The 26194-nt window shown below is 43.5% G+C and overlaps 1 long non-coding RNA gene across 5 annotated transcripts in view; it reads left to right on the forward strand.

Moving 5' to 3' along the window:
* The first annotated feature begins 3565 nt into the window (after positions 1–3565).
* The window catches only part of LOC137234625 (uncharacterized), a 633582-nt gene continuing 610953 nt past the window's right edge, over positions 3566–26194 (forward strand). For all 5 annotated transcript variants that reach the window (XR_010947847.1, XR_010947843.1, XR_010947846.1 and 2 more), the window contains exon 1: positions 3566–3932. This is a non-coding gene — a long non-coding RNA (uncharacterized lncRNA). The remainder of the gene's footprint in view (positions 3933–26194) is intronic.

A 26194-nucleotide genomic window follows, 5' to 3' on the forward strand; every position in this document is an offset into this window, starting at 1 on the left:
GGCATTTTTCAGGCTCCCCGCAAAAAAAAAAAATACCTTTAATTTGATACCCACATCGTACAAACACATTCTATAGTCATCCCTGGTCCACCTTAATGGCGATATCTCGAAAAGGCGTTCACCTATAGAACTAAACCCCACGCCCTTTTGAAATACTCATTAACACCTTTCGTTTGATACCCATATTGTACAAACGCATTTTAGAGTCACCCCTGGTCCACCTTTATGGCGATATCTCGAAAAGGCGTCCCTCTATAGAACTAAGGCCCACTCCCTTTTAAAATGTTCATTAACCCCTTTCATTTGATACCAATATCGTACAAACATATTCTAGGGTCACCCCTGGTCCACCTTTATGGCGATATCTCGAAACGGCGTCCACCTATGGAACTAATTATCACTCTCTTTTAAAATACTCATTAACACCTTTCATTTGATACCCATATCGTACAAACAAATTCTAGAGTCAACCCTGATCCACCTTTATGGCGATATCCCTAAATGGCGTTCACCTATAGAACTGTGGCCCACTCCCTCATAAAATACTCTTTAATACCTTACATTTGATACCCATCTCATACAAACACATTCCAGGATTACCCTCGGTTCATTTTCCTACATGGTTATTTTCCCTTATGTTGTCACCATAGCTCTCAACTGAGTATGTAATGTTCGGTTAGACCCGAACTTAACCTTCCTTACTTGTTTTTATCTAACTTTGTAATTATGTTTCTTTGAACTTTATATTTTAATATGTTTTACAATATTTAAATTTTCAATATTGATTTTTCTATTTCCAAAAATTTTCATTATTATTCAATTTTGCATCATGAAAATATAACATTTTCTTTTAAATAATTCTTGTGTAGATAATTATTTTAATAAAAATAAAGCATCCTACAATATATACGATTAATACAAATAGTTTGAAATTACTATTAGGTAGCAAAAAAGTACAGATAAACACAAAAAACTTACGTTTCAAACAATTTTCTTCTAATTCGATACAGCGTCGACAACAAATTTCTTTCCGCTTCAAAATTAGATACACAACGAAAATTTCGATAGAGGTTAGATGTCATAATACCATTTTCAAATTCGATTTTCGATGTTCGATAGCCAGCGAAGATCGAAGATCGAAAAATTCTCATAATAGGGGCCAATGACACTACCCTTCAAAAAACGCGAGTACTCTATAAATAATGTAAGGAATACACCTTTGGGAGTATAGTCTGTATTCATACAAAAAATGTGCTCCAATTAACATTGCGATGTCCTAGGAGAGGAGTAGGTGATCCCACTCTCGCTTTGTTTGTGAGTATTCCATAGAGTACATACGTGAGCTTACTTTCCAAAGTACTTTCATTGTAGTACTCCATGGAGCACTCACAGAGGATCATATGCCAAAGTACTCCTACGCGAGCTTTAAATATCTGCAATTTTGGTGGTTGGTTTTTTAATTATATGTATGTCTGTTTTCGGGTGTAGGTAGTATGTATTTGTATTTTATTTGGTAGATATATGTAAATATTATGTTATAGTATTATATTTTTGAATTAAGTGTCGTATATATGTGGTGTGATGGTAGCGCGCTCCGCCTACCACACCGTATGCCCTGGGTTCAAACCCCGGGCAAAGCAACATCAAAATTTTAGAAATAAGATTTTTCAATTAGAAGAAAATTTTTCTAAGCGGAGTCGCCCCTCGGCAGTGTTTGGCAAGCGCTCCGGGTGTATTTCTGCCATGAAAAGCTTTCAGTGAAAACTCATCTGCCTTGCAGATGCCGTTCGGAGTCGGCATGAAACATGTAGGTCCCGTCCGGCCAATTGTAGGGAAATTCAAGAGGAGCACGACGCAAATTGGAAGAGAAGTTCGGCCTTAGATCTCTTCGGAGGTTATCGCGCCTTACATTTAAATTTTTTTTTATAGTATGTATACATAAAACCAGTTGCGCGATTGCATTTTATCAGAGTTACCATAGTAAATTTTATTATCAGTTATTTGTATGCAATAGTTTACTTTTGGCAACCCTGTTCGATCGTCAGCAATGATCGGCTGATGGTGGTCCGCAAACGCATTGCAAAGGAGTATTGTTAGAGTACTCCAACATGAAGAAAATGGAAAACGTACCCTTCAAAAACGCGAGTATTCCATAAATAATGTAAGGAATACGCCTTTGGGAGTATAGGAGTATTCCAAAACTAATCTGTATTCATACAAAAAATGTGCTCCAATTAACATTGCGATGTCCTAGGAGAGGAGTAGGTGATCCCACTCTCGCTTTCCAAAGTACTTTCACTGTAGTACTCCATGGGGCACCCACAGAGGATCATATGCCAAAGTACTAAAGAGAAATTGTGTCGGAAAGAATTATCGGAGTGAATTTAATTTAAAATGAAGGTAAATGAAGTGGGGCAATACAACTTTTATATTTTTTACTACGAATATTCTTATGTTATTTAGCATTTGCGTGAATAAAGAAACTAATATTTCTCTATAATATAGTATGTATACATAAAACCAGTGCGCGGTTGTATTTTATCAGAGTTGCCATAGTAAAATTTTATTATCAATTATTTTTTTCAACCTCCCAATATATTTTGAGATGTGCTGATCGGAATCTTCATGCGTTCCGACAGCGTCTTTACTAAACAAAGTTGAGGGGTGATTGGGTACACTTCAATTTCCAACATCCAAAGACATGTTTAGCTGTGTTGAACGGAGACCAATACATTCCGGCAGCTTAAAATACAAATATAATTGAAAAATATATGTTCCAAATTTTGTTGCCTTAAGCTGGGAGCCCTGGAGGATTGGAAACGCGTCCTTTCCAACCTTCCTTAAATGACTGGCTCCCAGACTCGTCCGTTTGTTACGCCAGTAAATATGCTGATCGGAATCACATGGCATCCCAACAGCATATTCAATAGAAATATATGATATAATAATGAATTGTACTTAGTAGTTTAAGTTTTAGGCCTAAACAGCCGTAATAATAAATAAATTAAATAAATTAAATTAAATTTGTAGGCAATATTTTACTTTTGGCAACTCTGTTCGATCGTCATCGTGTCGTGATCACGGTCGTTAAAAAACGAGCAATGATCGGCTGATTGTGCCCCGCAAACGCATTACAAAGGATTATTTTTAGAGTACTCCAACATGAAGAAAATGGAACACGTAATCCAACAATTTTCGCAGGGTAATCCAATAATTTTTGCAGGGCAGTCTACAGCTGGAGACATTGGTGCTTTATCGGTAACCGTATCGGTAACCTTTTAACAGCTGATTCGACCAACCTTATGAGAATCAATGCAATCGATTATTGGTGCCGCTAAAGTCGTAACCGTATCGTAGCCAACCAATTGGGGTTTGGTTTACCGTCGTAACGATAAACAGCTGATTACGTTAGGGATACGGATACAGCGATACGACATACGGCCCCAATGACTCCAGCTTACCCCTCAACTAGACTTTTACCCATCTGTTTAAATATATATAATGCCACTACATGTGGCAGCGCTAGCGCCTTATGCGCTTTTACCCAACGCCATGGGCCGTTACTTAGGACTATAGCAAAGTGTGTATGCCAAAATGTTGCGTCTTTAAATACTTGGCTGTTTTGGTAAATGAATGTTATAATATAGTATTATTATTAATCGACCCGCCTGGTGTAGGCTTTGAAGTTAATTAAAATTGAAAAAACTACATATATAATTGCAAACTTTTAAACCAGGGAGAAAAATGAAGTGAGTGTGGCTTGAATCTCAACCTTATGCACATACGTACTTATGTATAAAAAGCCTTGACATGAAGTATAAAGATTTTAATAAATGGAAAATATCAAATTAATTTGCCATTCACGGAATTCAATGTACTATATTCAGTAAGCCGGACCTGAAAGACCAAAATATGGGAAACTGCCAAACAAAGTAAATCATTGTCAAAGCATTATTGGAATAAGTAAAGATACAAGGGGAAACTATTTTGGGTAATAGTCTAGTTAAGGGTTCGACTGCTAATAAGCTACCAAAAATATCGAGAGCGGTGTTAAACGACGCGTGTTGACCGCTTCCCAAGGCAGTCGGTTCTATGTACCGGAGCGACTCGGAATTTTTCCCGACCAAAGACTGTCATTTCAGTGTGACCCCATCTAATTTGTTTCGTCCCTCCCACAAATTGTCATCCTCCCAGCAGCTTCTTGCAGCAGGACTGCTCCATATTCTCTTACTCCGGGAAGGCATCGAATCCAATCCGGGTCCGTCTCCTGACCCCGGTCCCGAGAAATGGTTTTGCTGCATCTACCGGAAAAGAATCTTGGCAGCGATTTAGTTTAGCACCCCCCGAGTTCGGGGTTAAACTTGGTATCAAATGAAAGAGGGAGTTCTCCCGATCACAAATATATATAAACTTAAAGTGCGCAGACTTATAGTTTACGAGTTATTTGATGTTAAAGTTTGCAAATTTAGCAAATTTCTATAGCACTTTCACTTACAATTTACACATCTTTCAAAACCTTTATGCTCATAAATATCTATATAAATTGGCGACGATACACTTAAATTTCATTTTAGTATATTTCACATAAAATTCTTGCATTGTTTTTACTTAAATGTTTTTATTAAATAAATCGCGCTTTTGTAGCAACATTCACATTTATGTATGTATATATTTTATCGATGACATTACAAAGCTGTGCTGCCACATCAACAAAGAAAAAACAAATATAAATATTAACGTGCCACCTTTCAGTTAATAAAGAAAAAGGAAAATATATATGTTTACTACTATGCGGAAGGACATCACCGTGGCGGTAGCCACGGTTATACCACACACCCGGACTTGGCATGGCGTAGCCCAGGGTTATTTTAAATAAGCGCGGCCGAAGGCCGCCTACGCGGAAAGGTGTTCTACGCAGAATTACTGTGCATGGCGCAGCCGGTGTTGGATCGGCTAACATAACAATAAACATAAGAGTTATAAGGTAATATGCGGAAGGACATCACCGTGGCGGTAGCCACGGTTATACCACACACCCGGACTTGGCATGGCGTAGCCCAGGGTTATTTTAAATAAGCGCGGCCGAAGGCCGCCTATGCGGAAAGGTGTTCTACGCAGAATTACTGTGCATGGCGCAGCCGTTGTTGGATCGGCTAACATAACAATAAACATAAGAGTTATAAGGTAATATCAGCTCGTTCACGAATGCAAAAAAGAGCTTTTTCCAATTTTTGGTAAATAAAGACTAGAATTGTTAAAGATATATATACATCAGATGAAAGATATTTTTATAAGTTATTTTTCGATTCTGCACTTGTTCCGTTTTTTAGATGTGGCAGCACAGCTTTGTAATATCATCAATAAAATATATATATACATAAATGTGAATGTTGCTACAAAAGCGCGATTGATTTAATAAAAACTTTTATATTAAGTAAAAACAATGCAAGAATTATATGTGAAATATACTAAAATGAAATTTAAGTGTATCGTTGCCAATTTATATAAATATTTATGTGCATAAAGGTTTTGAAAGATGTGTAAATTGTAAGTGAAAGTGCTATAGAAATTTGCTAAATTTGCAAACTTTAACATCAAATAACTCGTAAACTATAAGTCTGCGCACTTTAAGTTATATATATTTGTTATCGGGAGAACTCCCTCTTTCATTTGATACCAAGTTTAACCCCGAACTCGGGGGGTGCTATTCTAAAATTTTCCCTTATTAAATAAATCGCGCTTTTGTAGCAACATTCACATTTATGTATGTATATATTTTATCGATGACATTACAAAGCTGTGCTGCCACATCAACAAAGAAAAAACAAATATAAATATTAACGTGCCACCTTTCAGTTAATAAAGAAAAAGGAAAATATATATGTTTACTACTATGCGGAAGGACATCACCGTGGCGGTAGCCACGGTTATACCACACACCCGGACTTGGCATGGCGTAGCCCAGGGTTATTTTAAATAAGCGCGGCCGAAGGCCGCCTACGCGGAAAGGTGTTCTACGCAGAATTACTGTGCATGGCGCAGCCGGTGTTGGATCGGCTAACATAACAATAAACATAAGAGTTATAAGGTAATATGCGGAAGGACATCACCGTGGCGGTAGCCACGGTTATACCACACACCCGGACTTGGCATGGCGTAGCCCAGGGTTATTTTAAATAAGCGCGGCCGAAGGCCGCCTATGCGGAAAGGTGTTCTACGCAGAATTACTGTGCATGGCGCAGCCGTTGTTGGATCGGCTAACATAACAATAAACATAAGAGTTATTTTCATTTCATTTCATTTATTTATTACGGCAAAAAAGCCTAATTCATAAATTAAATTATATTACAATTTACTATCTTATTGCTAAGGTTTTACAATATTCATAAAGTTTTGCTTTAAAAGCCCCGATTTCATTACAACTTTTTATATCTATAGGCAGTTCATTGAAACTTTTTAGACCTTTATAAAAAATATCTTGCTGATCTATTTCAGTTCTGAATAAAGGCAGTTTGAAATTGTGTTTATTCCTTGTATTAATGTTATGTGTTTGCTTAACTAATACTACGTTTTTACTTAGATATTCAGGTACATTTTCACTTTTAATATTAAATATAAACTTCATAGCGTGAAAAAAAATCTTTTGCTTTACACTTAACCAGTTCAAACTTCTCAGCATATCAGCCGTACGAGTATCTCTAGGTTTTTTAAGAATAAATCTCATACATCTGTTTTGCATCTTTTGAAGTTTATCTATTTCTTTGTCTGACACAATGAATAGAATAGATGGGCAGTTTACAAAGTGCGGTTCTATAATGGACTTATATATAATTATTTTGTACTTTTTTTGAATATATTTGGATGTTCTCTGCATAACCCCAATTTTTTTCGCAATTTTCTGGACTGTGTAGTTTATATGTTCTTCAAACTTGAGTTTGTTATCAATTATAATTCCCAAATATTTTATACTGTCAACTTTTTGTATGCTTTCATCATTTATTTTTAAACCAATTATATCCTCATTAACGTTCCTCCTTGTTATTATCATAAATTTCGTTTTATTTATATTAAGTTTCAGTCTATTTCCGCACAACCATTTATACAGGTTATTCAGTTCATGTTGTATTTTAGAAAGTGCAGAATTAATATTATTCTCACTAATCATTATTAATGCATCATCAGCGAATAGTTTAATTTCACAACCTTCAATAGCGTTAACTATATCATTAATATAAATTAAGAACAGTATCGGTGCCAAAACTGAGCCTTGTGGTAACCCTATGGGTACTTCTAATTCATCAGACATCACGGTATTTATAACCGTTTTCTGTCTCCTCTGCTTCAAATAGCTGCGAAACCAATCAAGTTCTATACCAGTTATACCAATACGTTCCATTTTTTTGATTAAGATCTCCCTATCCACTGTTTCAAAAGCTCGTTTGAGGTCTAGGAAGACTGAAACAACCACTTTTTTTTTATTTAACTCTTCTTTCCAGTCATGTATCACCAAATTAAGAGCTGTCTCACATGAATGTTTCTTTCTAAAGCCTGACTGCTGGTGGGCTAGTATATTATTATCTTCAAGGTATTTCGTTAACTGGTTCTTAACATAAGCTTCAAGTATTTTACAATCACTAGGCAGCGTGTTTATGGGTCTAAGTTCTTCAGGTTTTACTACCTTTTTAACTTTTTCCACTGGTATCACCGTTGACGTTTTCCACTTTTCTGGTACAAGACCCTCTTCTAGGCTGTTATTGATTATTTGTGCGTAGAAATATCCTGTATACGATATACAGTCTTTAAGTACTCCATCAGATATAAGTTTTCTACCGCCTATTTTATATTTGAACTCTTTCAGAATATTAATAACTTCATCTGTTGTTATTTTGGCAAACTTTAATCTAGAATTGACTTGTACATCACTTAGTGCTATACGGCAAGGTTCTATGATGTTATTAATTTCTATTACGCTATTTATAAAGAACCTATTTAGACCATTTGCCAGCTCAGTTTCATTTTCTACCATCATACCATCTATTATCGCCTTTTTAATCCCTTCGTTATCTCTCGTTAAGCAAACCGCTTGCTTAAGATGTTTCCACATTTCTCTGGCGTTATTTTCATTCATTTCGACTTTATTTTCCATATATTTAACTTTCTTTATTTTTACTAGCTTTTTGTAGATACGATTTATATTTTTATATTCGTTCCAATCACCTGTTTGTATCGCAAGCTTATAATTATTATATTTGCATTTATTGATTTGCGCCAGTTCTCTGTCGTACCATTTATTCATAAGCTTGATATGAACTTCTTTTTCATACGTTAAACTTTCCATAGCTTGCATTATTATGTTGTTCACTAATTCGACTTTCTCATCAATTAGTAGGTTTTCATTTATGTTGAAGTTACATGATCTCAGGATGCTTATTAAGATTTCACTATTATATTTATCCCAAGCTGTGATTTTCTTGGTCATTCTCATCTGGTATGATTTAGACGTTTTAATATTGAACATTATTGTTTCGTGATCTGAAATTTTGTATGCAGGCAAATTATTGCACTGTATTTCATCTGAATTTGAATATAATAAATCAATTTTAGATGCACTTGCATCTGTAATTCGAGTATTAAATTCTACTTTTTGGGTCATACCCATCACAGAAAATATCTCATTCAATTTTGTACTATATGTTGATATGTAGTTCATGTTTATATTAAAATCCCCGATTAGTATATTACATTTACTTCTTTCAAATTTATCGATTAAAATTTCATTTAGGTACTCGATAAACGCTGCATCACTTGTGCTTGGTGAATGATACAGAACCCCTATTTGCCACTTTTTATCGACCTTTTTCAATTTTATTATAATGCACCATAAGTTCATATTGACACTAGCATTATAAATTACATTTATCTCCACTGTCCTATGAACATACACTAGTACTCCTCCTGTATGCCTGCTGTGCGAGTCGCATCTAACCATATTATACGATGCTATTTCTAATTCGCTGTCTTCAACATCTTTCGTTGTACACGTTTCCGAACATAATATGATACTTGGTGTATGTACTTCAGCCAACACTTCCAGTTCACATTTGTTTGATACTATGCTGTTAATATTCAAGTATATGCACTTAAGTTCATTGTGTCTAGTCTGCAGTCTTTCTTTGTATCGAATTTTCTTCAGCGGTATCTCATTGAATTGTGGCGGGCTTACCAGTGCGTCGGGTGTTCGCTGCTAGTATCCTAGCCTTTGTTTTTTTGCATTCAAGTGCTTTAGGTAGACTGGGCACTGTCTGCTATTGCACGAGTGATTGACATCTAGTCCTAGATTTAACTTCTCATTTGCCTTTATGCAGTTTATACACTTGTTTGCTGGTTGTTCATTACATTCAATGGTCTTATGCTTACCCAAGCATTTGGTACAAACTTCCTCGTTTTTGCATTCAGTCGCCTTGTGATTGTATCCTCTGCATTTGAAACACGTTGTCACATCAACGCCATCGTAAACTTTGCACCTTTCCCATCCTACGTTGAGCTTATCCAATTTTAAAGCATTAGTAAACATTTCCTCGTCCACCTCCAATATTGCGTTGTAATAGTTTTTGTTGCCAGTTTTAACATTATATTGCTTAATAATTTTTATTTCACCCTGTTCTAGGCATTTGTTTTGCTTTCTTAGACACTCGATCAGGTCATCTCTATTCTTTTCAAACTGCATGCCTGTTATAAATAATTTTGGTTTATAGTCACGTGGTATCTTTATTTCATATTCATCACTTATTTTTTTATCCATAATTTGTTTAATCTTATTTCTTTCATCTTCATTAATACTATCGATCACCATAATACCATTATGGCCCGCTTTAATGTCTGTTATCTTTAGCTCGTTAGGGTTAATTTTATTATTTAGATCTTGCCTTGTTCTTTCACTAGTTTGTTTTGCCTTCGGTTTAACAATAATAGGAGCCCGTTTCTTAAGCTCTGGAACGGCCCTAGCTGTGTTTTTATTTTCACCCGTTCTTAGAATATTTGCATATGTTTGTTGTGGTACCCCATCGTTTTTCTCCTTTACTATTGTTTTTATTTCACTACAAAATTTCTCATTCTCCCTCCCCACTACTTCAGCTTAATTTTTTATTTTCTCTGCTATCTCCCGCACTTTCTTAATTTCAGCTGCATTTTTAATATACATTTCTTGATGCATTTTTAAGGTCGCCAAACGTTCATTGTATTTTTCCTCCATTGTTTTCATTAACGCCCGCATCTCTTTTTGGTTGGTTTTTAAAGCTTCTTCAAATTCGTTTTTGTATTCTTTTAAATAGCCACTGTTCCTATTAACACTCTCTTGCATGTCTCGCAATACCAGATCAATATTATGTATGTATGTAATACACTCTTCGCAAATAAAATTCACCATTGGATGTGTTCCTATTACAGTAGCTTTATAGCTATCCAAGCCGGAACATTTTGCTGCCGAGTGGTATACTTTCGCACACACACCCACACATCTAATTCCCGTCTCCCCGCGAATTGCAAGTTTGCACTTGTCACACTTATTTTCGCTTTCAGACATATTGCCTTTGCTATCGTTTTCACTATGCCGTTTTCGTTTTGTGTTAATTTGTAATTATATATGCATATGTATGCGTTTCTATTCGCTAGACTTGAGTCACTTTCTCACCGGTAGAAAATTATTAAATATTTATATGGTATTTCACTAGGTTTTGAATCGTTATTGATATTAGATTTTGTTAAATTAAAAGTGAACTGATCTTCTTACAGAGTCTCTATCTCACATATTTGTCACTTTTAATAATTATTCAAAGGGTTTCACCATTTTTGCAAACAAAATTCAACGAGCGATCTTTTCAAATTATAAGGTAATATGCGAAAGGACATCACCGCGGCGGTAGCCACGGTTATACCACACACCCGGACTTGGCATGGCGTAGCCCAGGGTTATTTTAAATAAGCGCGGCCGAAGGCCGCCTATGCGGAAAGGTGTTCTACGCAGAATTACTGTGCATGGCGCAGCCGGTGTTGGATCGGCTAACATAACAATAAACATAAGAGTTATAAGGTAATATGCGAAAGGACATCACCGCGGCGGTAGCCACGGTTATACCACACACCCGGACTTGGCATGGCGTAGCCCAGGGTTATTTTAAATAAGCGCGGCCGAAGGCCGCCTACGCGGAAAGGTGTTCTACGCAGAATTACTGTGCATGGCGCAGCCGTTGTTGGATCGGCTAACATAACAATAAACATAAGAGTTATAAGGTAATATCAGCTCGTTCACGAATGCAAAAAAGAGCTTTTTCCAATTTTTGGTAAATAAAGACTAGAATTGTTAAAGATATATATACATCAGATGAAAGATATTTTTATAAGTTATTTTTCGATTCTGCACTTGTTCCGTTTTTTAGATGTGGCAGCACAGCTTTGTAATATCATCAATAAAATATATATATACATAAATGTGAATGTTGCTACAAAAGCGCGATTGATTTAATAAAAACTTTTATATTAAGTAAAAACAATGCAAGAATTATATGTGAAATATACTAAAATGAAATTTAAGTGTATCGTTGCCAATTTATATAAATATTTATGTGCATAAAGGTTTTGAAAGATGTGTAAATTGTAAGTGAAAGTGCTATAGAAATTTGCTAAATTTGCAAACTTTAACATCAAATAACTCGTAAACTATAAGTCTGCGCACTTTAAGTTATATATATTTGTTATCGGGAGAACTCCCTCTTTCATTTGATACCAAGTTTAACCCCGAACTCGGGGGGTGCTATTCTAAAATTTTCCCAGAATCTTTTTAGGACGGTCATACTCTGTTCAGTGTGTCTCGTGCAAGGGATGGTTGCATCGGACAGGTTCTGGGCTTGATCCCAAAACCCGACGTCCACGTAACCCTTATAAATCTTTTGTGGTTCCTTGCTGTTCACGCCGAAGGGCGTCCCGTAGTCTACGCCTTAGCGCCCCCACTACCTTCCAGCAGCCCCGCTGCTCAGCAAGCCACACCAAGTACCCACTGCTGCTCGCGCCCAACGGCGCCAACAACTCAAACAGCGATACCACTCATAACTACAACCTTCGCTTCCCAAGGCAGTCGGTTCTATGTACCAGAGCGACTCGGGATTTTTCCCGACTAAGGACTGTCATTTCAGTGTGATCCCATCTAATTTGTTTCGTCCCTCCCACAAATTGTCATCCTCCCAGCAGCTCCTTGCAACAGGACTGCTCCATATTCTCTTACTCCGGGAAGGCATCGAATCCAATCCGGGTCCGTCTCCTGACCACGGTCCTGAGAAATGGTTTTGCTGCATCTGCCGGAAAAGAATCTTTTTAGGACGGTCATAATCTGTTCAGTGTGTCTCGTGCAAGGGATGGTTGCATCGGACAGGTTGTTCTGGGCTTGATACCAAAACCCGACGTCCACGTAACTTTTATATCTCTTTTGTCGCTCCTTGCTGTTCACGCCCAAGGGCGTCCCGTAGTCTACGTCTAAGCGCCCCCCACTACCTTCCAGCAGCCCCGCTGCTCAGCAAGCCACAACAAGTACCCGCTGCTGCTCGCGCCCCACGGCGCCAACAACTCAAACAGCTGCTACCACTCATAACTACAATCTTCGTTGTAGAGTCGGAAGCAATGCTGAGCAGCAGCCCCTGCCCCCGTCTTCTCCCCCCCTCTTTTCCGGCAGCAATCGTGTAGGTCAGGGAAACAGACTATTAGCCCCTACCTCCGTTTGCATCGTTTGCCAGCACAGAAATTATATGTTTGCGACATCCGCCCAATGCAGCTCCTGCCTAGGGTGGTGCCACTTCCCTAGATGTTCTGGTCTCCGCGACGGCAACCCCCGACGGGTTTCATCGCGCCATGTTGCCAGGCCGCAAACCCAAATCATCCGGGCACCCCAATGCTTGCCCAAGGACGCCCAGTCCTAGGGCCGCAACAGCAATTGCGTCCTGGCCTTCCCCAACCCAGGCGTAGTCGCCCGTCACTTACCCCCAGAGTGGCGACGTCTCCCCTTATGCACTTCAGAATTCTGCAGTTAAACTGTAATGGACTAACTGGAAAGATTACGGAGATAGTCGATTTCATGAAGCGGCACACCATCCGCATTGCTGCGATTCAAGAGGCTAAACTCAGCAAGATCTGCATTGCAGACCTACTCTGGGTATAACGTCCACAGGAAAGATCGCGAAAGCGGAAATGGAGGCGGTCTCGCGTTTATCATTTGTATATTTATCATTGTATATTTGATCCTGGCATCGACCGCAGGCACAATGTCTTAGAACGTCAAGGCTTATCTGTCCGGTCAGGCGATGCAAACCTAGAAATCATCAACATCTACATCCCTCCTGCCACCTGTTGCCCCAGTGGATACCGCCCTAATATCAGGGCCTTACTCACTGGCAACAATCGCATTATCTTAGGCGATTTCAATGCCCATCATGATCTATGGCATTCAAACTTGCGGGCGGAAGGTAGGGGTGAGATGTTGGCGGATCAAATAGAAGAAACGACGTTCTGCACAATAAACGGAGACGCTCCTACACGTATGGTAGGAAGCTGTGACAACTCGCCAGATATCTCAATCGTGAGCGCAGAACTCGTAAACTGCGTCAACTGGCAGCCGATGGTAACATTGGCATCCGACCACCTGCCCATACTTATTTCGCTTGAGCGTAACGCCGACTTCATCGTCACTGAAAAACGCACTTTCATAAACTTCAAAAAAGGAAAGTGGGAAGAATATAAATCCTTTACAGACAGCCGCCTAGCTGCCCTCCCTATCCCGACTGATGCCCGCCAAGGGGAGCGTGCCTTCCGTAAGGTCATTAAATCCGCCTCGGCACATTTCATTCCCGCCGGGAGAATTCCTGAAATCCGGCCCCACTTCCCGGCGGAGGCCGCAAGCTTAGCGAGAGAACGTGACCTTATAAGACAGCTTGACCCAGGCGACCCCCAAATAAGGGATATAAACCAACGCATCAGATTGCTTGTAGATGAACACAAGCGGGCGAAATGGGAGGAGCACCTAAGAGGTTGTAACCTCTCCACCGGTGTGGGTAAACTTTGGTCCACCGTAAAGTCCCTATTGAATCCGACTAAGCACAAAGACAAGGTTCCATCGCCTTTGGCGACAAAGTGCTGTCGGACGCGAAAAAATGCGCGAGCGCTTTCTGCCGACAATATATAATGCATCGTACGGTCGACAAAGATAGACGGAGAGCCAATAGACGCGCACATAAACACAAATTCAGCGCGTCACCAATCACCATCACCGCTAAAGAGGTTGAGGACGCCATTGGTCGTGCTAAACCATCCAAAGCAGTGGGCCCAGACGGCATAGCCATGCCGATGCTTAAAAACCTAGGGAAAGAGGGGTTCAAAAATTTAGCACATGTCTTCAATCTGTCTCTTTCCACCTTTGTCATACCTGAGAAATGGAAAATGGCCAAGGTGGTCCCGCTACTAAAGCCTGGGAAACCAGCTAACATAGGTGAGCCGTATCGTCCGATATCTCTCCAATCGCCAGTGGCAAAGATGCTTGAAGCCATTTTGCTCCCTTATTTCCAAGCAAATTTGCAGCTAGCCCCCCATCAGCATGGCTTCAGAAAACTCCATAGCACTACCACCGCGCTAAATGCCATTAGCACCCAGATAAATTGCGGTTTAAATCAATACCCCCACCATAGAACAGTACTCGTAGCGCTAGACCTATCAAAAGCTTTTGATACGTCAACCATGGCTCGTTACTGCAAGACCTGGAAGGGTCTACCCTTCCCCATGTCTTAAAAGGTGGACCGCAAATTATCTGGGTGGTCGGCAGGCATCGGTGCAATTTAGAAACGAAACATCAAAACCAAGGAGAATTAAACAGGGGGTGCCACAGGGTGGTGTCCTATCCCCACTTTTGTTTAATTTCTACATATCTAAGCTACCTTCACCACCGGAAGGAGTCACAATCGTTTCCTACGCCGATGACTGCACAATAATGGCCACAGGCCCATGCCCAAAGATCGATGCGCTATGCAATAAAATAAACGGCTACCTCCCTGATCTCTCCAGTTTTTTCGCCTCGCGAAACCTGGCATTATCACCGACTAAATCTTCCGCGACCTTATTTACAACATGGACGCCCCAAATGTCGACCATTTTGAACATCCACGTCGATGGCACTACGCTACCGACTGTCCTACACCCCAAAATCTTGGGTGTGACGTTTGATCAGGATCTACATTTTGGTGAGCACGCAGCCGCAATTGTTCCGAGAATTCAGAGCCGTAACAAAATCCTCAAATCCCTCGCTGGCAGTACTTGGGGAAAAGATAATGAAACGCTCATGACTACATACAAAGCAATTAGCCAGCCGATTACGTGCTACGCGTCACCCATATGGTCGCCAAGCCTAAAAATCACCCACTGGAAGAAACTACAGCCCTGCCAAAATACTGCTCTCAGAATCGCCACGGGCTGTCTTCTTATGTCCCCAGAACACCATCTGCATAATGAGGCGAGAATACTCCCCATCAGGGAGAGAAATGAGATGCTGACCAAACAGTTCCTGTTGAATACCCAGAAACCTGGGCATCCCAACAGACATCTGATTGATGAACCAGCAGCGCCTAGGGGCTTAAGGGGTCATCTCCGTAAGCATTTTGAGGAAATACGGCACCTGCGAACCCAGCCGTATGAAGTGAAAAAACACAAGTAGGTCCTTGGTGAACTCCATAAACAGGCGTCGGACCTTTATGCCGGGAATTGCCCGGTGAATCCAGTGCTTAAGGAAAATTATCCGAAACTTGCGGAAGAGGAACGCATACTCCCCAGGGAAACGCGTGTCACTCTTGCTCAACTTCTTTCTGGATACTGTAACAGGTTAAACTCTTACCTATCCAGAATCAACCCCGACATACCAAAATGTATGCCCCGCTGGCAACGTGTCCCCACATGACACCAACCATCTCTTCAATTGTAATGTGGAACCAACGCCTCTAACCCCTTTCCTTATGGTCCACCCCTGTGAACGGCAAGGTTTCCTTGGACTCCCGTAGAGGATATTGATGACAATTTGTGATCGGGTCGCGGGCTATTAGGTGGGGGCGCGCATTGCTACAACAACAACAACAACGCGTGTTGACATCAGTATTAATAATCCAAAGACGGAAAATGAAAATTTTAAATCGTGCCTCCGAAACCGGCGGTGGGATCCATAGCATTTTCTCGGGTAATAGTCTATTTGAGGGGTCGACTGCTAATACGCTACCAAAAATATCGAGAGTGGTGTCAAAGGACGCGTCTTAATATCCGTTTTAATAATCTGAAGGCGGAAATAGAAAAATTTTAAGTCGTTCAAAAGATTTACGAAAAACCGAAAAATGACCCGCGGGTCCTTCCGAAACCGGGGGTGGGATCCATAGCATTTTTGCGCATAAACCTTTATGCATTGGGGCCTTCGGCCGCGCTTATAAAAAATGGTAGTAGTGCATATTTCGAGTGAGGTATCAAAAGACGCGTATCAATCTCGAGAACAATAATCCGAAGGCGGAAAAGAAAAATGTTATCTCTATCCGGAGATATTTGCAGTTGAAGTTGGCGATTTTCATGTGGTTGTTGTTGTGTTGTACCCACAAAAAAAATTGTGCATCATTGTGGCGGTAGCCACGGTTATACCACACACCCGGACTTGGCATGGCGTAGCCCAGGGTTATTTTTTATAAGCGCGGCCGAAGGCCGCCAACGCAGAAAGGTGTTCTGCGCAAAAATACTATGGATCCCACCCCCCGGTTTCGGAGGGACCGCGAGTCTTTTTCGGTTTTTCGTTAATATCTTTTGAACTGGTAAAAAATGTTAACTTCCGCTTTCGGATTCTTGATCTAGACGTCAATACGCGTCTTTTGATACCTCAACCGAAAATTTTGGCCCAAATTTCGGTGGGTACCGTAAACTGCACTATTACTAAAAAATTAGTTCGCTTCCCAAGGCAGTCGGTTCTATGTACCGGAGCGACTCGGATTTTTCCCGACCAAGGACTGTCATTTCAGTGTAACCCCATTTAATTTGTTTCGTCCCTCCCACAAATTGTCATCCTCCCAGCAGCAGGGACTGCTCCATATTCTCTTGCTCCGGGAAGGTATCGAATCCAATCCGGGTCCGTCTCCTGACCCCGGTCCTGAGAAATGGTTTTGCTGCATCTGCCGGAAAAGAATCTTTTTAGGACGGTCATACTCTGTTCAGTGTGTCTCGTGTAAGGGATGGTTGCATCGGACAGGTTGTTCTGGGCTTGATCCCAAAACCCGACGTCCACGTAACTTTTATAAATCTTTTGTGGCTCCTTGCTGTTACACGCCCAAGGGCGCCCCGTAGTCTACGTCTAAGCGCCCCCCCCCCCCGCCCCCCCCCCCCCCCCCCCCCCCCCCCCCCCCCCCCACCCCCCCCCCCCCCCCCCCCCCCCCCCCCCCCCCCCCCCCCCCCCCCCCCCCACCCCCCCCCCCACCCCCCCCCCAATTACCTTCCAGCAGCCCCGCTGCCTCAGCAAGCCACAACAAGTACCCGCTGCTGCTCGCGCCTTACGGCGCCAACAAAACAGCTGCTACCACTCATAACTACAATCTTCGTAGTAGAGTCGGAAGCAATGCTGAGCAACAGCCCCTGCCACGTCTTCACCCCCCCTCTTTTCCGGCAGCAATCGTGTAGGTCAGGGAAACAGACTCTTAGTCCCCTACCTCCGTTTGCACCGTTTGCCAGCACAGAATATATATGTTTGCGACATCCGGCCCCAATGCAGCTCCTGCCTTGGGTGGTGCCACTTTCCTAGATGTTCTGGTCTCCGCGACGGCAACCCCTCGACGGGTTTCATCGCGCCATGTTGCCAGGTCGCAAACCCAAATCATCCGGGTACCCCAATGCTTGCCCAAGGACGCCAGTCCCAGGGCCACAACAGCAAATTGCGTCCTGGCCTTCCTCAACCCAGGCGTAGTCACCCGTCACTTACCCCCAGAGTGGCGACGTCTCCCCTCATGCACTTCAGAATTCTGCAGTTAAACTGTAATGGACTAACTGGGAAGATTACGGAGATAGTCAATTTCATGAAGCGGCACAACATCCGCATCGCTGCCGATTTCAAGAGACTAAACTCACAGCACGATCTGCATTGGCAGACCTGCTCTGGGTATAATGTCCACAGAAAAGATCGCGAGAGCGGAAATGGAGGCGGCCTCGCGTTTATAATACACCACCTCTGTGCAATATCACATATTTGATCCTGGCATCGACCGCTAGGGACAACGTCTTAAGAACGTCAAGGCCTATCTGTCCGGTCAGGCGATGCAAACCTAGAAAATCATCAACATCTACATCCCCCCTGCCACCTGTTGCCCCGGTGGATACCGCCCTAATATCAGAGCCTTACTCACTGGAAACAATCGCATTATTTTAGGCGACTTCAATGCCCATCATGATCTATGGCATTCAAATTTGCGGGCGGACAGTAGGGGCGAGATGTTGGCGGATCAAATAGAAGAAACGACGTTCTGCACAATAAACGGAGACGCCCCCACACATATGGTAGGAAGCTGTCACAGTTCGCCAGATATCTCAATCGTGAGCGCAGAACTCGTAAACTGCGTCAACTGGCAGCCGATGGTATCATTGGCATCCGACCACCTGCCTATACTTGTTTCGCTCGAGCGTACCGCCGACTTCATCGTCACCGAAAAACGCACTTTCATAAACTTTAAAAAAGGAAAGTGGGAAGAATATAAATCCTTTACAGACAACCTCTTTGCTGCCCTCCCCATCCCGACTGATGCCCGCCAAGGGGAGCGTGCCTTCCGCAAGGTCATTGAATCCGCCTCGGCACGTTTCATTCCCGCCGGGAGAATTCCCGAAATCCGGCCCCACTTCCCGGCGAAGGCCGCAAACTTAGCGAGAGAACGTGACCTTATAAGGCAGCTTGATCCAGGCGACCCCCAAATAAGGGATATAAACCAACGCATCAGATTGCTTGTGGATGAACACAAGCGGGCGAAATGGGAGGAGCACCTAAGAGGTTGTAACCTCTCTATCGGTGTGGGTAAACTTTGGTCCACCGTAAAGTCTCTATCGAATCCGACTAAGCACAAAGACCAAGTTTCCATCGCCTTTGGCGACAAAGTGCTGTCGGATGCGAAAAAATGCGCGAGCGCTTTCTGCCGACAATATATAATGCATTCTACGGTCGACAAAGTTAGACGGAGGGCCAACAGACACGCACATAAACACAAATTCAGCGCGTCACCAATCACCATCACCGCTAAAGAGGTTGAGGACGCCATTGGTCGCGCTAAACCATCCAAAGCAGTGGGCCCAGATGGCATAGCCATGCCGATGCTTAAAAGCCAAGGGAAAGCGCAGGTCTTCAACTTGTCTCTTTCCACCTTTGTCATACCCGAGAAATGGAGAATGGCCAAGGTGGTCCCGCTACTAAAGCCTGGTAAACCAGCTAACATAGGAGAGTCGTATCGTCCGATATCTCTCCTATCGCCAGTAGCAAAGACGCTCGAAGCCATTTTGCTCCCTTATTTCCAAGCAAATTTGCAACTAGCCTCCCATCAGCATGGCTTCAAAAAACTCCATAGCACTACCTCCGCGCTAAATGCCATTAGCACCCAGATAAATTGCGGTTTAAATCAAAACCCCCACCATAGAACAGTACTCGTAGCGCTAGACCTACCAAAAGCTTTTGATACGGTCAACCATGGCTCGTTACTGCAAGACCTGGAAGGGTCTACCCTTCCCCCATGTCTTAAAAGGTGGACCGCAAATTATCTGGGTGGTCGGCAGGCATCGGTGCTATTTAGAAACGAAACATCAAAGCCAAGGAGAATTAAACAAGGGGTGCCACAGGGTGGTGTCCTATCCCCACTTCTGTTTAATTTCTACATATCTAAGCTACCTTCACCACCGGAAGGAGTCACAATCGTTTCCTACGCCGATGACTGCACAGTAATGGCCGCAGGCCCAGGCCCACAGATCGATGAGCTATGCAATAAAATAAACGGCTACCTCCCTGATCTCTCCAGTTTTTTCGCCTCGCGAAACCTGGCATTATCACCGACTAAATCTTCCGCGACCTTATTTACAACATGGACGCCCCAAATGTCGACCATTTTGAACATCCACGTCGATGGCACTACGCTACCGACTGTCCTACACCCCAAAATCTTGGGTGTGACGTTTGATCAGGATCTACATTTTGGTGAGCACGCAGCCGCAATTGTTCCGAGAATTCAGAGCCGTAACAAAATCCTCAAATCCCTCGCTGGCAGTACTTGGGGAAAAGATAATGAAACGCTCATGACTACATACAAAGCAATTAGCCAGCCGATTACGTGCTACGCGTCACCCATATGGTCGCCAAGCCTAAAAATCACCCACTGCAAGAAACTACAGCCCTGCCAAAATACTGCTCTCAGAATCGCCACGGGCTGTCTTCTTATGTCCCCAGAACACCATCTGCATAATGAGGCGAGAATACTCCCCATCAGGGAGAGAAATGAGATGCTGACCAAACAGTTCCTGTTGAATACCCAGAAACCTGGGCATCCCAACAGACATCTGATTGATGAACCAGCAGCGCCTAGGGGCTTAAGGGGTCATCTCCGTAAGCATTTTGAGGAAATACGGCACCTGCGAACCCAGCCGTATGAAGTGAAAAAACACAAGTAGGTCCTTGGTGAACTCCATAAACAGGCGTCGGACCTTTATGCCGGGAATTGCCCGGTGAATCCAGTGCTTAACGAAAATTATCCGAAACTTGCGGAAGAGGAACGCATACTCCCCAGGGAAACGCGTGTCACTCTTGCTCAACTTCTTTCTGGATACTGTAACAGGTTAAACTCTTACCTATCCAGAATCAACCCCGACATACAAAATGTATGCCCCGCTTGCAACGTGTCCCCACATGACACCAACCATCTCTTCAATTGTAATGTGGAACCAACGCCTCTAACCCCTTTCCTTATGGTCCACCCCTGTTGAAACGGCAAGTTTCCTTGGACTCCCGTTAGAGGATATTGATGACAATTTGTGATCGGTCGCGGCTATTAGGTGGGGCGCGCATTGCTACAACAACAACAACAACGCGTGTTGACATCAGTATTAATAATCCAAAGACGGAAAATGAAAATTTTAAATCGTGCCTCCGAAACCGGCGGTGGGATCCATAGCATTTTCTCGGGTAATAGTCTATTTGAGGGGTCGACTGCTAATACGCTACCAAAAATATCGAGAGTGGTGTCAAAGGACGCGTCTTAATATCCGTTTTAATAATCTGAAGGCGGAAAAGAAAAATTTTAAGTCGTTCAAAAGATTTACGAAAAACCGAAAAATGACCCGCGGGTCCTTCCGAAACCGGGGGTGGGATCCATAGCATTTTTGCGCATAAAACCTTTATGCATTGGGGCCTTCGGCCGCGCTTATAAAAAATGGTAGTAGTGCATTTTCGAGTGAGGTATCAAAAGACGCGTATCAATCTCGAGAACAATAATCCGAAGGCGGAAAAGAAAAATGTTATCTCTATCCGGAGATATTTGCAGTTGAAGTTGGCGATTTTCATGTGGTTGTTGTTGTGTTGTACCCACAAAAAAAATTGTGCATCATTGTGGCGGTAGCCACGGTTATACCACACACCCGGACTTGGCATGGCGTAGCCCAGGGTTATTTTTTATAAGCGCGGCCGAAGGCCGCCAACGCAGAAAGGTGTTCTGCGCAAAAATACTATGGATCCCACCCCCGGTTTCGGAGGGACCGCGAGTCTTTTTTCGGTTTTTCGTTAATATCTTTTGAACTGGTAAAAAATGTTAACTTCCGCTTTCGGATTCTTGATCTAGACGTCAATACGCGTCTTTTGATACCTCACTCGAAAATTTTGGCCCAAATTTCGGTGGGTACCGTAAACTGCACTATTACCTAAAAAATTAGTTCGCTTCCCAAGGCAGTCGGTTCTATGTACCGGAGCGACTCGGGATTTTTCCCGACCAAGGACTGTCATTTCAGTGTAACCCCATTTAATTTGTTTCGTCCCTCCCACAAATTGTCATCCTCCCAGCAGCAGGACTGCTCCATATTCTCTTGCTCCGGGAAGGTATCGAATCCAATCCGGGTCCGTCTCCTGACCCCGGTCCTGAGAAATGGTTTTGCTGCATCTGCCGGAAAAGAATCTTTTTAGGACGGTCATACTCTGTTCAGTGTGTCTCGTGTAAGGGATGGTTGCATCGGACAGGTTGTTCTGGGCTTGATCCCAAAACCCGACGTCCACGTAACTTTTATAAATCTTTTGTGGCTCCTTGCTGTTCACGCCCAAGGGCGCCCCGTAGTCTACGTCTAAGCGCCCCCCCCCCCCCCCCCCCCATTACCTTCCAGCAGCCCCGCTGCTCAGCAAGCCACAACAAGTACCCGCTGCTGCTCGCGCCTTACGGCGCCAACAAAACAGCTGCTACCACTCATAACTACAATCTTCGTAGTAGAGTCGGAAGCAATGCTGAGCAACAGCCCCTGCCCACGTCTTCTCCCCCCCTCTTTTCCGGCAGCAATCGTGTAGGTCAGGGAAACAGACTCTTAGTCCCTACCTCCGTTTGCACCGTTTGCCAGCACAGAATATATATGTTTGCGACATCCGCCCAATGCAGCTCCTGCCTTGGGTGGTGCCACTTTCCTAGATGTTCTGGTCTCCGCGACGGCAACCCCTCGACGGGTTTCATCGCGCCATGTTGCCAGGTCGCAAACCCAAATCATCCGGGTACCCCAATGCTTGCCCAAGGACGCCCAGTCCCAGGGCCACAACAGCAATTGCGTCCTGGCCTTCCTCAACCCAGGCGTAGTCACCCGTCACTTACCCCCAGAGTGGCGACGTCTCCCCTCATGCACTTCAGAATTCTGCAGTTAAACTGTAATGGACTAACTGGGAAGATTACGGAGATAGTCAATTTCATGAAGCGGCACAACATCCGCATCGCTGCGATTCAAGAGACTAAACTCACAGCACGATCTGCATTGCAGACCTGCTCTGGGTATAATGTCCACAGAAAAGATCGCGAGAGCGGAAATGGAGGCGGCCTCGCGTTTATAATACACCACTCTGTGCAATATCACATATTTGATCCTGGCATCGACCGCAGGGACAACGTCTTAGAACGTCAAGGCCTATCTGTCCGGTCAGGCGATGCAAACCTAGAAATCATCAACATCTACATCCCCCCTGCCACCTGTTGCCCCGGTGGATACCGCCCTAATATCAGAGCCTTACTCACTGGAAACAATCGCATTATTTTAGGCGACTTCAATGCCCATCATGATCTATGGCATTCAAATTTGCGGGCGGACAGTAGGGGCGAGATGTTGGCGGATCAAATAGAAGAAACGACGTTCTGCACAATAAACGGAGACGCCCCCACACATATGGTAGGAAGCTGTCACAGTTCGCCAGATATCTCAATCGTGAGCGCAGAACTCGTAAACTGCGTCAACTGGCAGCCGATGGTATCATTGGCATCCGACCACCTGCCTATACTTGTTTCGCTCGAGCGTACCGCCGACTTCATCGTCACCGAAAAACGCACTTTCATAAACTTTAAAAAAGGAAAGTGGGAAGAATATAAATCCTTTACAGACAACCTCTTTGCTGCCCTCCCCATCCCGACTGATGCCCGCCAAGGGGAGCGTGCCTTCCGCAAGGTCATTGAATCCGCCTCGGCACGTTTCATTCCCGCCGGGAGAATTCCCGAAATCCGGCCCCACTTCCCGGCGAAGGCCGCAAACTTAGCGAGAGAACGTGACCTTATAAGGCAGCTTGATCCAGGCGACCCCCAAATAAGGGATATAAACCAACGCATCAGATTGCTTGTGGATGAACACAAGCGGGCGAAATGGGAGGAGCACCTAAGAGGTTGTAACCTCTCTATCGGTGTGGGTAAACTTTGGTCCACCGTAAAGTCCCTATCGAATCCGACTAAGCACAAAGACCAAGTTTCCATCGCCTTTGGCGACAAAGTGCTGTCGGATGCGAAAAAATGCGCGAGCGCTTTCTGCCGACAATATATAATGCATTCTACGGTCGACAAAGTTAGACGGAGGGCCAACAGACACGCACATAAACACAAATTCAGCGCGTCACCAATCACCATCACCGCTAAAGAGGTTGAGGACGCCATTGGTCGCGCTAAACCATCCAAAGCAGTGGGCCCAGATGGCATAGCCATGCCGATGCTTAAAAGCCAAGGGAAAGCGCAGGTCTTCAACCTGTCTCTTTCCACCTTTGTCATACCCGAGAAATGGAGAATGGCCAAGGTGGTCCCGCTACTAAAGCCTGGTAAACCAGCTAACATAGGAGAGTCGTATCGTCCGATATCTCTCCTATCGCCAGTAGCAAAGACGCTCGAAGCCATTTTGCTCCCTTATTTCCAAGCAAATTTGCAACTAGCCTCCCATCAGCATGGCTTCAAAAAACTCCATAGCACTACCTCCGCGCTAAATGCCATTAGCACCCAGATAAATTGCGGTTTAAATCAAAACCCCCACCATAGAACAGTACTCGTAGCGCTAGACCTACCAAAAGCTTTTGATACGGTCAACCATGGCTCGTTACTGCAAGACCTGGAAGGGTCTACCCTTCCCCCATGTCTTAAAAGGTGGACCGCAAATTATCTGGGTGGTCGGCAGGCATCGGTGCTATTTAGAAACGAAACATCAAAGCCAAGGAGAATTAAACAAGGGGTGCCACAGGGTGGTGTCCTATCCCCACTTCTGTTTAATTTCTACATATCTAAGCTACCTTCACCACCGGAAGGAGTCACAATCGTTTCCTACGCCGATGACTGCACAGTAATGGCCGCAGGCCCAGGCCCACAGATCGATGAGCTATGCAATAAAATAAACGGCTACCTCCCTGATCTCTCCAGTTTTTTCGCCTCGCGAAACCTGGCATTATCACCGACTAAATCTTCCGCGACCTTATTTACAACATGGACGTCCCAAATGTCGACCATTTTGAACATCCACGTCGATGGCTCTACGCTACCGACTGTCCTACACCCCAAAATCTTGGGTGTGACGTTTGATCAGGATCTACATTTTGGTGAGCACGCAGCCGCAATTGTTCCGAGAATTCAGAGCCGTAACAAAATCCTCAAATCCCTTGCTGGCAGTACCTGGGGAAAAGATAAAGAAACGCTCATGACTACATACAAAGCAATTAGCCAGCCGATTACGTGCTACGCGTCACCCATATGGTCGCCAAGCCTAAAAATTACCCACAGGAAGAAGCTACAGGCCTGCCAAAGTACTGCTCTCAGAATTGCCACGGGCTGTCTTCTTATGTCCCCAGAACACCATCTACATAATGAGGCGAGAATACTCCCTATCAGGGAAAGAAACGAGATGCTGACCAAACAGTTCCTGTTGAATACCCAGAAACCTGGGCATCCCAACAGACATCTGATTGACGAGCCAGCACCGCCTAGGGGCTTAAGGAGTCATCTCGGTAAGCATTTTGAGGAAATACGGCATCTGAGAACACAGCCGTATGAAGCGAAAAAACACAAGCAGGTCCTTGGTAAACTCCACAAACAGGCGTCGGACCTTTATGCCGCGAATTGCCCGGTGAACCCAGTACTCAAAGTAAAGTATCCAAAACTTGCGGAAGAGGAACGCATACTCCCCAGGGAAACGCGTGTCACTCTGGCTCAACTTCGTTCTGGATACTGTAACAGGTTAAACTCTTACCTATCCAGAATCAACCCCGACATACAAAATGTATGCCCCGCTTGCAATGTGTCCCGACATGACACCAACCATCTCTATAATTGTAATGTGGAACCAACGCCTCTAACACCCCTTTCCCTATGGTCCACCCCTGTTGAAACAGCAAGTTTCCTTGGACTCCCGTTAGAGGATATTGATGGCAGTTTGTGATCGGTCGCGTCTATTAGGTGGGGCGAAGCACTGCTACAACAACAACAACAACCTAAAATATTACCCTGTGTGGGTCCAACACCGGTTTGGAGACCAAAACTTTATCCGCGCAAAACACTTATGTTCACAATTTTTTTGTGGGTACCACAACATTACAACAACCACATGAAAATCGCCAACTTCAACTGCAAATATCTCCGAACATAGATAAATTCAT

The sequence above is a fragment of the Eurosta solidaginis genome, chromosome X (assembly GCF_040869045.1).
Source record: "Eurosta solidaginis isolate ZX-2024a chromosome X, ASM4086904v1, whole genome shotgun sequence".
Classification (NCBI taxonomy): Eukaryota; Metazoa; Arthropoda; class Insecta; order Diptera; family Tephritidae; genus Eurosta; species Eurosta solidaginis.